The following is a 4,507-nucleotide window of genomic DNA, read 5'->3' on the forward strand; positions in this document are numbered from 1 at the left end:
GTGCAAGTAAGAGCCTTTCGAACACTGATAAGCACAGAGGCCAAGCTTGACATTAAAAGGTGCAAAAACAAGAACAAGATATTTACAATAAGCAGACCTCAGTGCATGAAAGTGTATTTCCAACACTGATAAGCATAGATGCCAACTTTGACATTAAAAGGTGTAAAAACAAGTACAAGATATTTACAATAAGCAGACCTCAGTGCAAGAAAGAGTCTTTCCAACACTGAAAAAGCACAAAGGCCAACTTTTAAATTAAATGGTGTAAAAACAAGTACAAGATATTCACAATAAGCAGACCTCAGGGAAAGAAAGAGTCTTTCCAACACTGAAAAAGCACCGAGGCCAACTTTGATATCAAAAGGTGGAAAAACAAGTACAAGATATTTAAAATAAGCAGACCTCAGTGTAAGAACGTGTATTTCCAACACTGAAAAAGCGAAGAGGCCAACTTTGACATTAAAAGGTGTTCAAACAAGTACAAGATATTTACAATAAGCAGACCTCAGTGCAAGAAAGAGTCTTTCCAACACTGAAAAAGCACAAAGGCCAACTTTTAAATTAAAAGGTGTAAAAACAAGTACAAGATATTTACAATAAGCAGACCTCAGTGCAAGAAAGAGTCTTTCCAACACTGAAAAAGCACAGAGGCCAACTTTGACATTAAAAGGTGTTCAAACAAGTACAAGATATTTACAATAAGCAGACCTCAGTGCAAGTAAGAGCCTTTCGAACACTGATAAGCACAGAGGCCAACCTTGACATTAAAAGGTGCAAAAACAAGTACAAGATATTTACAATAAGCAGACCTCAGTCCAAGAAAGTGTATTTCCAACACTGATAAGCACAGAGGCCAACTTTGACATTAAAAGGTGTAAAAACAAGTACAAGATATTTACAATAAGCAGACCTCAGTGCAAGAAAGAGTCTTTCCAACACTGAAAAGCAAAGAGGCCAACTTTGAAATTAAAAGGTGTAAAAACAAGTACAAGATATTCACAATAAGCAGACCTCAGTGCAAGAAAGAGTCTTTCCAACACTGATAAGCACAGAGGCCAACTTTGACATTAAAAGGTGTAAAAACAAGTACAAGATATTTACAATAAGCAGACCTCAGTGCAAGTAAGAGCCTTTCGAACACTGAAAAAGCATAAAGGCCAACTTTTAAATTAAAAGGTGTAAAAACAAGTACAAGATATTCACAATAAGCAGACCTCAGGGCAAGAAAGAGTCTTTCCAACACTGATAAGCACAGAGGCCAACTTTGACATTAAAAGGTGTAAAAACAAGTACAAGATATTTACAATAAGCAGACCTCAGTGCAAGAAAGAGTCTTTCCAACACTGAAAAAGCATAAAGGCCAACTTTTAAATTAAAAGGTGTAAAAACAAGTACAAGATATTCACAATAAGCAGACCTCAGGGCAAGAAAGAGTCTTTCCAACACTGATAAGCACAGAGGCCAACTTTGACATTAAATGGTGTAAAAACAAGTACAAGATATTTACAATAAGCAGACCTCAGTGCAAGAAAGAGTCTTTCCAACACTGAAAAATCACAAAGGCCAACTTTTAAATTAAAAGGTGTTCAAACAAGTACAAGATATTTACAATAAGCAGACCTCAGTGCAAGTAAGAGCCTTTCGAACACTGATAAGCACAGAGGCCAACTTTGACATTAAAAGGTGCAAAAACAAGTACAAGATATTTACAATAAGCAGACCTCAGTGCAAGAAAGTGTATTTCCAACACTGATAAGCACAGAGGCCAACTTTGACATTAAAAGGTGCAAAAACAAAGTACAGATATTTACAATAAGCAGACCTCGTGCAAGAAAAGTGTATTTCCAACACTGATAAGCACAGAGGCCAACTTGACATTAAAGGTGTAAAAACAAGTACAAGATATTTACAATAAGCAGACCGCAGTGCAAGAAAGAGTCTTTCCAACACTGATAAGCATAGATGCCAACTTTGACATTAAAAGGTGTAAAAACAAGTACAAGATATTACAATAAGCAGACCTCAGTGCAAGAAAGAGTCTTTCCAAACACTGAAAAAGAATAAAGGCCAACTTTAATTAAAAGGTGTAAAAACAAGTACAAGATATTCACATAAGCAGACCTCAGGCAAGAAAGAGTCTTTCCAAACACTGATAAGCACAGAAGGCCAACTTTGACATTAAAGGTGTTCAAAACAAGTACAAGATATTTACAATAAGCAGACCTCAGTGCAAGTAAGAGCCTTTCGAACACTGATAAGCACAGAGGCCAAGCTTGACATTAAAAGGTGCAAAAACAAGAACAAGATATTTACAATAAGCAGACCTCAGTGCATGAAAGTGTATTTCCAACACTGATAAGCATAGATGCCAACTTTGACATTAAATGGTGTAAAAACAAGTACAAGATATTTACAATAAGCAGACCTCAGTGCAAGAAAGAGTCTTTCCAACACTGATAAGCACAAAGGCCAACTTTTAAATTAAATGGTGTAAAAACAAGTACAAGATATTCACAATAAGCAGACCTCAGGGAAAGAAAGAGTCTTTCCAACACTGAAAAAGCACCGAGGCCAACTTTGATATCAAAAGGTGGAAAAACAAGTACAAGATATTTACAATAAGCAGACCTCAGTGCAAGAAAGACTCTTTCCAACACTGAAAAAGCACAAAGGCCAACTTTTAAATTAAAAGGTGTAAAAACAAGTACAAGATATTCACAATAAGCAGACCTCAGTGCAAGAAAGAGTCGTTCCAACACTGAAAAAGCACAGAGGCCAACTTTGACATTAAAAGGTGTTCAAACAAGTACAAGATATTTACAATAAGCAGACCTCAGTGCAAGTAAGAGCCTTTCGAACACTGATAAGCATAGAGGCCAACCTTGACATTAAAAGGTGCAAAAACAAGTACAAGATATTTACAATAAGCAGACCTCAGTCCAAGAAAGTGTATTTCCAACACTGATAAGCACAGAGGCCAACTTGACATTAAATGGTGTAAAAACAAGTACAAGATATTTACAATAAGCAGACCTCAGTGCAAGAAGAGTCTTTCCAACACTGAAAAAGCACAAAGGCCAACTTTTAAATTAAAAGGTGTAAAAACAAGTACAAGATATTCACAATAAGCAGACCTCAGGGAAAGAAAGAGTCTTTCCAACACTGAAAAAGCACAGAGGCTAACTTTGATATCAAAAGGTGGAAAAACAAGTACAAGATATTTACAATAAGCAGACCTCAGTGCAAGAAATGTTGCTTTCACAACACATGAATACAGCACAGAGGCCCAACTTTGACATCAAAAGGTGGAAAACAAGTACAAAGATTTTACAATACGCAGACCTCAGGGGAGAACGTGTCTTTCCAACACTGTGAACAAGCACAGAGGCCATCTTGTTGACATAAAAGGTGTAAAAACAAGTACAAGATATTTACAATAAGCAGACCTCAGTGCAAGAAGAGCTTTCCAACACTGAAAAAGCAAAGAGGCCAACTTGACATTAAAGGTGTAAAAACAAGTACAAGATATTTACAATAAGCAGACCTCCGTGCAATAAAGATCTTCTTTCCAAAACACTGATAAGCACAGAGGCCAACTTTGACATTAAAGGTGTCAAACAAGTACAAGATATTTACAATAAGCAGACTCTGCAAGGGCACAATGAAAGCAGCCAACTTCTTAAAAGTTAAAACTACCAAAGCAAACTCAGTGAAGAAAGATTCCACTGAAACAGAGGCCAACTTTGACATTAAAAGGTGTTCAAACAAGTACAAGATATTTACAAATAAGCAGACCTCAGTGCCAAGTAAGAGCCTTTCGAACACTGATAAGCAAAGACGCCAACTTTGACATTAAAAGGTGCAAAAACAAGTAACAGATATTTACAATAAGCAGACCTCAGTCCAAGAAAGTGTATTTCCAAACACTGATAAGCACAAAGGCCAACTTTTGACATTAACGGTGTAAAACAAGGAAAGATATTTACAATAAGCAGACCGCAGTGCAAGAAAGAGTCTTTCCAACACTGATAAGCATAGATGCCAACTTTGACATTAAAAGGTGTAAAAACAAGTACAAGATATTTACAATAAGCAGACCTCAGTGCAAGAAAGAGTCTTTCCAACACTGGGAAAAAGCATAAAGGCAACTTTTAATTAAAAGGTGTAAAACAAGTACAAGATATTCACAATAAGCAGACCTCAGGGCAAGAAAGAGTCGTTCCAACACTGATAAGCACAGAGGCCAACTTTGACATTAAAAGGTGGTCAAACAAGTACACGATATTTAAAATAAGCAGACCTCAGTGCAAGAAAGAGTCTTTCCCACACTGAAAAAGCACAAAGGCCAACTTTGACATTAAAAGGTGTTCAAACAAGTACAAGATATTCACAATAACAGACCCTCGTGCAAGAAAGACGTCTTTCCAACACTGAATAAGCACACAGAGGCCAACTTTGACATTAACAAGGTGGTCAAATCAGTCACCCGATATTTAAACATAAGCAG

The 4,507-nt window shown here is 36.7% G+C and overlaps 1 long non-coding RNA gene across 1 annotated transcript; it reads left to right on the plus strand.

Annotated features, from left to right (window-relative positions):
• Positions 1-236: 236 nt before the first annotated feature.
• On the plus strand, positions 237-3,471 carry LOC120742573. The gene is made up of 3 exons (XR_005697889.1): positions 237-364; positions 569-670; positions 3,409-3,471. It is a non-coding gene; the product is annotated as an uncharacterized LOC120742573 (long non-coding RNA).
• Positions 3,472-4,507: the final 1,036 nt, after the last annotated feature.

The sequence above is a fragment of the Simochromis diagramma genome, unplaced genomic scaffold, assembly GCF_900408965.1.
Source record: "Simochromis diagramma unplaced genomic scaffold, fSimDia1.1 OVJJ01000150.1, whole genome shotgun sequence".
NCBI lineage: Eukaryota > Metazoa > Chordata > Actinopteri > Cichliformes > Cichlidae > Simochromis > Simochromis diagramma.